At 35.3% G+C, this 13,094-nt stretch overlaps 1 pseudogene; it reads right to left on the bottom strand.

Moving 5' to 3' along the window:
• Positions 1-9,835: 9,835 nt before the first annotated feature.
• LOC103550442 (casein kinase II subunit beta pseudogene) lies at positions 9,836-10,391 on the bottom strand (annotated as a pseudogene).
• Between the last annotated feature and the right edge of the window lie 2,703 nt (positions 10,392-13,094).

The following is a 13,094-nucleotide window of genomic DNA, read 5'->3' as shown; positions in this document are numbered from 1 at the left end:
GTCAATGCATGCTGGAGAGCAGAGGTCACCAGTAAAGGCACACAACAGCTTTCATCTATTCAGGATGTCACCAACATTATCTCTGCCAGGACCATGGTCACAGCTGCCACTGCTAGAGATACCAAGGCAATTACTGCTGTCACCAATGGGATGACTCAACAACCCCAAACTCTCCCAAATCTTTAGCCAAATGTCACCAGTTTGAAAGATCCCATTTCAGAGGGTGAATGTGCTATTCGTTAAGCTTGAGTCATACGTCTGGCCATAGCCACCAATGAAGTAGCTGCCCTCTCCACTTCTATAAAAGGTGTTAAGATGAGAAATATGTAATGGGCATGAGAATTCTCCTGTCAGTACCACATACATGGCAACAGAAGAGTGTTTGGCAAGTAGAATGTCCAGGTAGCCCAAAAGACATGCACAAACAACAAAAGCTCACATTTGAAAATACATGGCTGCTTGTTTGTTTCTTTTCCTGTTCCATGAGATTCACAAGAACAGAAACTATTCTATAGTTTTCATCCTTTGTTATTTAAATGATTTTTTCTTGAATTCATTAGACATTCGATAAAATCTTGCTGACGTAGTTGGTGAATATTTAAATGAATGGATGAATAAATGAATAATGAAAAGAATATTCCTTTCTAGAAGTTTAGAGAACAGCTCCACCAAAGAAGCAAGACACATCAATTAGAGACATCCCAGAGTAACAGCATCTTATATGGCTTAATACATATCTTCTTTTTATACAGCCCATAATTGACCACAACATTTTATAGTTTGCCTTGACTGTCATCAAAATTTTAAAAAGTCTATTCATACTGAAATACAGCAAAAATGTTAATATATTGCTTATGTGTTGTTGACATCATGTACCATTTCCTGAAAAATGAAGAATGACAAATTGCAAATTACATGACCTGTGAAATACACTATCATTTACCACAAGCCTGCCTTCGAGGATTTTATATAGTAGGATGAATAGGCTGTCAAAAAAGGAAAGAAGTGACTTATAAAACTGTCATCTAGTTGAGTGGCATGTTTTTGTATGAACACTTTTTTTGAATAAGAACAGTTGAGTTATATATATATTTTAGTGATCATGGATACTAGCTCCAAATTGTTACAGACAAAAAGGGATGGAGAAAAGAATATCTGTTTTGAAATGTGAAGTTAGTTCCTATCTTGGTTCATGTCGTAAATATAAATGGGCTTGAATTTGTACAGGGAGTGGATTTGAAAGGAAATGTTTAAAATTATTACTCTGTTTCTTAGAATCAAATGAAGAAAGAAAATTTTTTCTTTGTGTAATTAAGAGTGGAGATGCATGAATCGATTCTTTCTAAATTACTTTTTAAATAAATTTTCAATGAAATTTACGTAACATTCAGAATTCCACATTGAGGAAAAAAAAGTAAAACTCTATGGAAAGATAAAATAGCACAAGGGGAGTATAGAAGCCACAATTTCAAATTTCTTTTGTGACCTTGTGTAGAAAGTGCATACAAACAAATAACATGTAACACACTGTACTAGTATATAGCTATAGGCGGGTTTTGACTCGAAAAACTTCCCTGTTTCATAGAGATCCACGGAATTTTTACATTCGAGTTCTGCTTTAAGGAATTTACAATGAAAACCTTCAAGTTGCCTTGAGGGTGAATTAAGCTAATTAATTTATTATGTTAACATTCTGAGGAAGAGATTTCACAAGTTGAAGCAGGAGAGTTCAATTTATTTATTTATTGACTCAGAAGGGCGCTCCCACCAAGTTTGAAAATTTGAATTACAAGTAAAATTGTTTCTTTGAGAACTCACTTGCCCTCCTCTTTGTTTTCAATTGCTCTGAGACCTAATAAACTCATAGACATTATTTCAACCATAAATTCTAGAATGTGATAGAATTCTTAAAATAGCCTCCAGCTTATAATGATTAATTTGTATTTTAAAATTTTACATGTGGACAGGCAATTTGGGTCCCAAACAGGACAGTGGGATTGGTGCTTGGTAGGGATGAGTGCTGGGGAGGAGGGGGCACTGTCTGGTGAGGGCCATGGGGAGCGACGTTCTGGGAACACGTTGGAAGCTGTTGGTTCTCAAGAAAATGCACACGTGGTCTCATCACCAGAGCATCAAGCACACTGGTGATCCGTGACGCATGGCCCTGAAGCTGGCATTGCAAACATTTGATTTATTGATTTATATTGGTTTATTTCTGCTTCTGTTAGTTCCATTCTTATGAAGTTCTGATTTTTTTTTTTATGTAGAACCGATCTATCAATTATGGGACATCGTTTTCAAGACTGCCTTTATGCTTACATTTGCAAATAATTTGTATAATTAGTTTGACAAGAAGATTTTTTACCTTCTTCAGAAGATTACTCGTTAGATCCATAGTCACATTTTTTTTCTCTCTTTTTTCCTCAAATGAGGAAGGTTCTAACTACAAAGAGTATTTCGAAGTTGCTGTGTGTCTCACATTTGACCTAAATATTGCCCTTACATTTTGTTAGTCATATTCTTTCAATCTGTCTTCTCTAAATAATGCTGATTTTTCTGACAGGGTCCAGGCAGGAGATAAACCATGCTATAACTGGGGTTGGAGGGGCAGTTTACCGCAAGAATTAATAGCTGATAACAGGTGAATGGAGTAAAGAATGCAATAATACCAAAGATAGAGACCAGCCACTGCTCCTAGGGCTGATGTACAGTATCAAATTCCTCCCTCATCCTCACCCCTGCTACACATCCCTAAGCTGAGGTTCAGACCTACCTGGATAGGGTGTGGCTGTAGCTCACCAGATGGTGGAGAAGTTCATTTAGCTTTCAAAGGAGGATGCTAGCAAGCAGGAAACTGCCTCCTTGCGCATAGAGGAAACTCATGGGATGCTACATTTCGGGTGGGTAGGGTGGGTGTTGAACTTTCAGGGAAACTGGCTGGAGCTCCCATTGGGATGCTGCTCAACTGAGGTCTCACAGAACTGGCTGAGAAAATGCCTGCAGGATGCACTGAGGGTTACTCCAGCTTCGGTGTCCTGAATGTGGGCTGAGCACCTTGGTTGCAAGAAGAAAAGAAGGCAGAAGGGAACCGAGAAGCCCCTTCCTCTTGCAACAACCTTGTGGTGCCCTTTACTGGCAAACCTTACTATCTTATCAGCTGGCAAAGGAGGAATGCTAACAAAAAGTAACCATTCAGGATTAGTACAAAAAGATCATTCAGGACTGAGTACTTCATCCTACGTAGTTTGAAAGTTTAATTTCAGGTTTTCCCATTGTGGAATTGTGATAAACAGCTGTATGCATAAAGGTAATGTGAACTGGTTTTAGGATTTTTCAGTGTATTGTCTACAAAGTCAACTGTCAGGTCAAAGGGCATGCACTATTAAAGCTCTTGGAAGATTGCTGTCTTGTGTATCATTTAAAAATAGTTTCCATTTTAATCATCAGCATACATGAGTACACCACAGTCTATTAGTAAGTATGTCATATGACTAACTATTTTGTTCCAAACTTCATTTAAGTATTATCTCTCACACTTCAAGGAGGAAACATCTTGCAGTTCTGTGTGTGTGTGTGTGTTTGTGGAGCAAGAGAGACAGAAAGAGAGAGCTACAGAGAGATGCTAAGGATTGTAAAGAGAGCACGACTATATCTCATTTTTGTTTTTTAGTACATAGAATCAAAATACTAATTATTTTCTGAAAAATCTGAGTGATGCTCTAAATGATACATATAAATTTATATACATATAAATATGTATATAAAATGATACATATATAATTTATTATTTTTATTGTTTTAATTAGCTTAGATAATTATAGAGCTAACATGCAAGGTTCTTTTCAGAACTGCATGGACTAGGTTATTCTATAGCACTTAATTATAATACAATAACTCAAGAAGTTTTTCTGAAAGCACAAATTTGAGTAAATTAAAATAATTTCAAATTTTCTTTTCCTTGGATGAAAGCTTCTTTTATAGTGCAAATGTCTTTTAATTAGAAATCTACATTTGAAAATCCTATTAAAGGGAAACTCTTTTTACTGATATATGCCGGGGGGTAAATAATATTAATGCTAAATCCATATTCTTTAAGAAGAGAATAAAATAAAATGACAAGTCTTTGTTTAAGCACAAAGCTCCAATACTCTGCAATGGTCCTTTGAATGAAAATTGAGTCACATTTTCTTTATTCTAGCATCAAATCTGAGCATTTCAAGAGGTAAACAGTGATTCTTTGATGCTTTACTTCAAAGCAGCCAGAGGAAATTAATCAAATTAATCCATCCTTCTTTCTAACTGGCAACAAAAATTATTCACTGCTTTGGACTCAGGGAGTTTCACAAGACCCTAATGAGGACTGGGAAGAAAAAAAGTATTAAATGGGGTCATTAAGGAGGACATTGCAAACCATTCAACTTCTTTTTTTATGCCAGATTGGAAATGTAAATGAGTGAAGTAGGCCTCCGATGGCTTGGAAGCACTGAGAGGCGCACAGCCTGCCTGATGTGGCAGCTGCACCACAGCACCCATGGACCATCGCCACACTGGAATTCGCAGCCAGGTTTGGCAGATATTTTGATGTTTGTGGGAAAGAGTGAATTTCATATTTTAATGTGAACTCTCTCAATTTTTGAATATTGGTGTTAACAAAAAACATCCTTGTGAGCCAGAAAAAATAAAGACGCTCCTCCTTATTAAGTGAACAGAAAAAGTATTTGCTTGACCTTGGAGCTGTCTCCTCCCCAGCTATTGTAATCAAAGTCTGTAAAAGCTTTTTAAAAATATTGAAGAGACAGTTGTTTCTCATGCCAATTTTTCCTTGGGGAGCATCAAAAGAAAAATTTATTTTCTGCCAAAAGGCATTGGTTGAAGGCAAAGAAAACTTTAATCATATAGTTAATGTAAGATTTCTTTATGTTTCCCAATAATCAAATAATCATTTCCTATTTGGTAAGGATGAAGGCTATTTAAAAGATTATTTTAAAAAGTCACCGTAGTAAAGGTATTTTCTGAAACAAAGAGAGATTGCTTTCAATACATGTTTTGCATAAACTATATGGTCTCTTTCCATGTCTCTTCAAGAACTCTAAAGGAAGTCTCCTATTTTTTCAAAACTGTAGCTGTAGGCATGACTAAATTACATCACCTCTGTAGCCAGACTCTTGGATTCTGAATCCAGTTCTGACATTTACTAGCTATTCCACCTCGTGTGTCTTACCCCAGCTCCCTAAGTGCCAGTTTCCTCATTTAGAAAATAATGATCATTATGGAATCTGCCTCGCAGGCTTGTTATGAAAATTTTGTAAGGAAATCTTTAAAGCAGTGAACATAACAACCGGAAAATAGAAAGTGTTCCATACATCTATTATTACGTCCTTTGAAGTCATTCTATTTTTTACTCGTTTACACGGAAATGCTGCTGTAGGTGTCAGAAGATACATTTTCCCCCCAGTTGAAACGTCACACATTTATAGCAATCAACTTCTTGGGGAAAAAAATAGTATTTTTATTCACCGCTGCATGTTTGAGATTACTCTCCCCTTTCTCTGATCTTTTTAAAATTACCGTAAAATTATAAGTGGCTTTGACAATTATCTAGTTATTAGGCACAAATGGATACACAGAAAATCAGAGAGACTAACTGGTTTGCCTAGGACAGAGAAAAAAGAAGAAATGGCATAGCCAGGACTACAGCAAGATTTTTGTTTGTTTTGCCTTCATTATACCTTTCAATCTGAAAGCATTTCAGTTAAAAATATAGATATGAGAAATAAAGTTTGAAGGTCTTAATTCATAAAAATTTTTCCATGAAATTGGATAGAAAGAATACATCAACAAGCAAAAATGATTGTTTTTATAGAGAACCAAATTTGTTGGTTAAGCTATAGGATGCAAAATAGCTGGGTATCTGACAACCAATTCTACATGATTGACAGTTTGCATTCAGATCCAGATGTTTCTGTATTTTGAAATCTAGTTTTATACATTGACAGTTAGTATAAATGATCAATAGAAAATCATATTTCATGGGCATTATGAATAAAGGTCAACAAATTTATTTTGGTTTCCTCTAAATAGATATTTCTTAAATGTCACAGTTGCACAGCATTAAAAGTTTTAAGCAGACACTTGTGAAGAATGCCCCTGTGACATTGATGATTGAATATATTATCTTGCCTCTTTCTAATGAGGAAAGCAGTGTAGTTGTCAGCTTTATTTGAACTAAGGGAAGCTCTGACCACTTGAGATGTCCACAATAGAGTTCATTTTGAAGGATGACATTATGCTGAAATAATCTGAGATTTATCTTTATTGCCCACTAAAGAAATAAGGAAAATACAATGCCATGGAAATTGTTATTTTGATGTGGTATTCAAAAGAATAAAAGTATAGAACTTTGAATTGCCTCTCTTTTCTCCTCAGCTAGAAGTATATGTTAGTATTCTGAAGATTGGGAAATTCAACCTCGCACAATACATCCAGCTAATGAGATTGCAGACACTGTGCTCTCCATCATTTCCTTATCAGTGACAGTCAGTCCATTAAAAGCTCTAACCCCAAGCAGTGAATTTCGGTTTTAAAGTTTTGCATTCTGAAAATGGTCTTCTCAAGACTGTTAATAGATAAGATGGATGCCACATCTGGTGACAGTTCAAGACATTTACCCTCCTAGAACTGTTTTGAAACCAATAACAGACCTATCTTCTTTTACAAAGACATTTTATAGCGGTATTTAGTGAATTGTGAAATTCTGAAGAAAGTTTTACTTTTGTTTACCCGCGTTTTTGTTTCCTTACACAATGCAGTATCATGCTTGTGATATATGTTTGTGGTCTACATTTTAATTGCATCTTTTCAGAAAAATTGAATAGATCTACTAAAAACAATTTTTCTTTCAACAGTGGCACTATTTGTCCTTCTGAGAACAGAAAGGTGATGATTTATTCCTGGATGCTGAATAGTTTTGGTTACAGTAGACATGCTTGCAATTGAACATCAGAATGTAGAATAATCAAAACAGCCTTTCCAAACATAGTGTGGGTGAATTTAAGAGGAGGAATTTAACAAACTCAAGCACAAAGATATGACTTCACCTCCTGCCAAGAAAGGAGGAGGAGATCCCCACCCAGACAAATTCAAAGGAAGCAATCATGATTATAGGACATGGTGTACGGGGGAGTTAGTCTTAACTACTTGAGGTAATTTTACAAATCTGCAGGTTTGTAAGTTTCCTTCTCTGGATGTAGTCAGGACAAGTCAAAAGCAGAATCAAATTCAACTCCAAGATTCAGTCTCAGAGGTTTCAGAAAATAGGAGGGAAAATCGTCTGAAGCAATTGGACTTTTGAGAAGAAAGGCATATAGGCCACTGCTCTAGATGTTCCTCAATGCAGACGGGAGATAAGGGCACAAATCTGGGTTTCTGGAGCTGTTCAATCGATAGCGAGTGTCTTTGAGATACAAAATATCCAAGGAACTAATCGATCTATGCTTGGGATCATTTGGTGACACAGAAAGTACAGAAATAAATATCCCTAGCAATGGTGATGCGGGAACTGATTTATAGTACACAGAAAATAGGATACACTGAGTGATGTTGTGAGTAGAGTGACAAACGCAAGGTGTGCTGAAGAGATGAGCTCTGTTGTCCTGTCAGATAGTAAGATTAAAATCTGTTTACAAAATGCAACAAAAGAGGATGGGCTGCCTTTGGCAAATTCCGTGTACCTCAGAGGATGCTAAATGGAAACAGGATCGAAGATATACTTGAATGAGGTGTGCTCTATGTGAAGCGGAATCATCCCCTACATTTAGCTACAGTAACTCACATAATACCTCAGGAGCCAGGAGCACTGGAGAGAGATTGTAAGAGTGGGATTATCAAATACATTTACTTATGTTAAAATTAGTATCAATGATAGTCAACACATATTGATCATTTATTCTATGTGTAGTAGTGTGCTTTATGTGGTTCATTTTATTTAATCCCTGCAATTAATCTATGAACAGATAATGTATGTATGCCCGCTTCACAGATTAACAAATTGAGTATAACACAGGTTCAGTATGTTTTCCCAGGATCATGAAACTAGAAAGTGTCAGAATGAGGGTTTGAAGCAAGACAATATGATTCGTAACCCAAGAGATTAAGAAATAAATTATTCCTGATTTTAGGTATGTGTTATTTAACAGTAAGAGACTCAATTAATCCCTCTAAGAGTGGAAGCAACAGTAAATACATTTTTTTCAAACAAAATCTTGAGAAAAAAATCTTTTTTTTATAGATTTTATTTTTTCTTCTTCTCCCAAAGCTCCCCAGTACACAGTTGTATATTTTTGTTGTGGTTGCTTCTAGTTGCGGCATGTGGGATGCCACCTTAGCATGGCTTGATGAGTGATACTGTGTCCATGCCCAGGATCCAAACTGGCGAAACCCTGGGCCACCAAAGCAGAGCATGCGAACTCAGCCACTCGGCCACAGGGCCAGCCCTGAGAAAAAATATTTTTAAATGAATCTACTCTAAATATAATTTTAGTTTTACCTTTATAAAATACTAAAAAGATAGTAACACTTATACTATGAGAAAAACTAGAGCAACATGGAGCTTAGCAAACAGTGTCTCTTAACATGCTGTGAAGAATCTGGGCATTACAGCGTCTATGTTTGTTGCCTCTCACATAGAAGTGGTGAATTCACTGGTCATCCAATTGGCCTAGCCAGGTTTTGGTGGCTAAGGACACTCTCCAGATAGGCACCTTGCTTGTTTCCACTGGGGTGGGATTGGGATTTTGGTTCTCCACCTAAGAGATTTCTGGCTTATCAACCCAAGTTGACATAATTAGCCAATTCTCAATTCAAGGTATTATCTAATCTCTCCCCACTGATATTTGCAAATTTCACATACATTCTTATTTAATTAGATTATTCATTATCTTTGAACTTGACTCTCTATTTCAAGGCCAAAACATGTAGTTTTATAGTACCTTATAGTAACTGCTAGGCCAGATACTTCAATTTTAGCTTCTTTTCACATTTACAATATTAAATCTGTTAAATTAATTTCCAGAATATTTTGGAATATATATATATATATTGAGATATGTATTATTAGTCATGTTTATTTATGTCTATTGTTATTTATACTTCCTTTTCAATTTTATTAAACATTTAATTAAATTTTACCAGGTATAAAAATATTTTTTCTTAAGATTTAATTGCTATTTACTAGTGAAATTTGAAATTTGGTTTTTAAAAACGTGCTATTCAATTTGTGGTTTAACATGTGCAGCGCCCATTTCAACCTATATCCCATAACTGGTTAAATACCTTAAGAATTACTTGACTTTAGATAAAAAAAATATTTCTCTATAAAGCCTTATGATTCCTGTACCTTTTCAATATGGTAATTAAAAAAAATTGTCATTATTATTATGCTATTCATATTGTCATTCATTAATCAACTTTGCTAATGTATTTTAATAAAAATAACTTCAATAATTAAGCATATTGGCATGGAATTATCAGTAGTACTCTATCATTTTTCAATATCTCTATCAGGAGACATAAAGCCCTTCCCTTTAAATATATTTCCTAAAGAGATCTAAGATTTTATATAAATTTTGAATAAATAGTTTTATTTTTCCTTTTCCACTTTATTTCATGTCCCCACCACAACAATGATTCCTTTAGTTTAAACTAGAAACCATACAGGATTCCTGAAAAGGTGACAGCAAAGGAGTGGGGGTTTCAAAGACTGAGGGACAGTTGGGGTGAGGAACCAGCGAATCATTTTGACTGGGTTCCTGAAGCTGCAGTCGACTTGGAACTACTGCTAGTAGGCCACTGGATGGATTTCGAAACTGTAAAGCCTGCACACAAACTGGCTGGTGGAACGGTCGGGCCAGGACTCTGGAGGCACCATGAAGAGCACATGAAGGAAATCGGTGCCGACGTAGGCATGGTCTGTGTGTTGGTGCCTCAGGTGTGTACCCATATGTGCACTTGAGCCAGTAGAACTTCACCATGGCCTCACGTGGGATGTCTGGTTCTCAGGGCACACATGGGGTGACAGTAGCCAAAGTCTCCCTGCTGGTACTTTTCCAACATCTGGGCAATGCCATGTTTGGTGAGGATATAACAGGCTTGGGTCAATCCATAGAGCATCTCGGCTGCCTGCTTAATCAGGTCACTTTGGTTGGGGCTGTCTTTCAGCTTTTCCTCAGGCTCCATGTCGAAGACCATTCTAGAGCTTGTCAATAGTGAGGCACCTGCTCACTGAGCCCAGTGAGATTGAATTTGTCCTGGGTGTGGTCTTCATATGCTTCACAGAAGAGTTTATTGCCATGAAGCCCACAGAACCAGTATAAATAACACTATTTTCCTGATGTTCAAATCGTTTATTTTTAACTTATCAATTATTTATTTTTTCATAATGATTCTTTTTTTTTTGGATGAGGAAGATTGGCCCTGAGCTAACATCTGTTGCCAATCTTCCTCTATTTTGTATGTGGGATGACTCCACAGTATGGCCCGATGAGCGGTCTATAAGATTGTGCTCAGGATTCAAACCCGCAAACCCCAGACTGCCAAAGCAGAAGCACAAACTTGACCACTACACCATCAGGCTGGCCCCCTCATACTGATTCTTGATGCTTCTTTGTCTCTACGATTTTGTTTACTTAAGTGATCTTAAAAGTCTTTGAAAGTTATTTTTTTCTTTTCTTTTGTTTTTCAAAGCATGTAATGTTTAAAAATTTTTCCTACTTATTTTTAATGAATTATTTATAAAAAGCAACACATGATAATGACATTTTTAATTTCTAGGTATTTTTAAGTTTTTATTGAGTATAGTATCTGTGGAGAATAGCACCCATATCAAAAGGGTTCAGATGAGTGGATTGACTTCATAATCAAGGCACCTGTTTAGTCAGACTCAGATCAAAAACAGAATGCCATCAACCTAGAACATTCTCTTCCCAATTACTACTCTAGTTAACCACTCTCCTGACTTCTAAAACCAAACATTCGTGTTGCTTCTCTTTTTTTGTGCTTAATATTAAAGAAATTATACATTGTATACATTGTAGATCATTAATTCTCATGAAGTGAATATCTGTCACTTTTTTATGGCTTCTCCAATGACTGGACATTTCAGTAGTTTCCAGTTTGGGCTCACAAATAATGCTGTTATAATTATTCTAGAGCACACCTTTCAGTGAATCTGTGGATGCGCTGGTGTTGGATTCAGGTATGTACAGAAGTGGAATTGATGATTTTTAGAAAAGTGTGTGTTCAGCTTTTGTAGATACTGTAAACAGTTTTCTGAACTAGCCTTATGCTTAAGTTTTGAGGTACATAATTGTGTTGGACATTTTTAAGAAATGTACAAACTCAGCTTTTATTTTCTTATTTAAACAAATATTCAAAAATGTGTACGTTTTAACTTTATAATATTGCATTTATTTTATCAAATTTTGTTGTCTATTACTAGTTTTATAATACTGTGGTAAGAAAATGTGACTTAAATCTTTATTATTTATACAATTTTCAAAATGTATTGTGATTTATTTTAAAATTTCCAAAGTATGCTAGAGAAATAGGACACAGAAAGGTAGCCAGAGAACATAGATACATAGAAAGATTAGTCTACAGCTTGATAATTCATTACGTCTATTTCCTTTTGCTATCACCATCTTATGTTGAAGTTTTTTTTCTTTTTCTCGTATCACTATATTTTCACTAATTTCTCTTTGTACTTCTGATAATATTTTTCTGCTAATCAATGGTTTCAGACTAATTATATCCCTATTTTAGACTAGAATATTTGTCAATATCAATTGGCATTTCCTTTATTATCACTTTTTAAATATACTTCCTTATATATAACCATTCATATTTAGTATTTTTTGGTTAAATATTTGTTTTTTTTGTTTTAACTGTTTCTATATTTGCAGATGGTTTGTCTTTTAAACTCAGACTTTATACTTTGCCTTGTGATTCAGGAATTTAACCAAAAAAGGGGTTATTGCTATAACATTTATAATTATATTAATGTTTCTTTTTGTCTGATGGCCTCTATTTGTGGCTGCAGTTTTTAGGCTGGGTTCTTACTTCCTCAGTAGTGTTTTTTTTAATCTCATTCAAATCTGTTTTTTCATCTTATTATTACCTTTTCATTTAAGCTTGTTCTTCCCATCTGATTAGTTATTGCTGTTTCATAGAGGTTACATATTTTTATGTGATTATGACAGCAAGTTTTCTGAAATTTCTCCTAGATCATTGATTTTTTTATTTGACACATGGGTACTGAGCTCCAACCATGCTCCAAAAAATGATTCTAGGTCCTGAGGATAGACCAATTAACAAGACAAGCAAATATTTCTGCCCTTGAGGAAATTAAATTCTGGCAGTGCAGGGGAGGCAACCAATAAACAATACTGAAAATAAAAGAGTAAATAACAGTAGATTAAAAACTGATAAGTTTTGAAAAAGAGCTAACAGATCAAGGAGTTTTCAGAGTGGATTGGGGTGGTTGATGTGGAATGGTCAGGTATGGCCTCCACGAGAAGTGAAAGTGAAGAAGTAACCCAGAAAATTAGGTGGGAACAGTCATTTCCAGACAAAAGAAGTATCCTGTACAAAAGCCCTAAATCAGAACTAGCACAAAAATACATTTTATCATCTTTGGCAAAATGTTACTTTCACATACATCTGCACCTTAATACTGTCTAAGTAATTTTTTCAGTCTAAGACAGTCATTGTTCGAGTTATCACAAATGAGTGTAGAATGCATTATCTCTTCTTGGGATGAACTTAATCTGGATAAATCATCAGAAATTTTAAGGTATGCCGTGAACTGAGCTTTATTAATATAAAACGTAAAGAGCCAGTTAAAATAATTTGAAGTTGATTTTTTTATCATTAATTTAGAACCACTTTGTATGCTTCCAATTAATTTAGAAATTACCACTCAAAAGAAGGGCATTTAAGAAGCATTTGATCTTCAGAAAACCTTTGCTAAGTCTTCTTAAGCTTTTAAAGTCACTCTCCTTTGAAAAGAAAAGCCTTTGTGTAATCCATGTTAAACTTTA

Source organism: Equus przewalskii, chromosome 20, assembly GCF_037783145.1.
Source record: "Equus przewalskii isolate Varuska chromosome 20, EquPr2, whole genome shotgun sequence".
NCBI lineage: Eukaryota > Metazoa > Chordata > Mammalia > Perissodactyla > Equidae > Equus > Equus przewalskii.
This window is presented reverse-complemented; position numbering and strand designations above follow the sequence as displayed.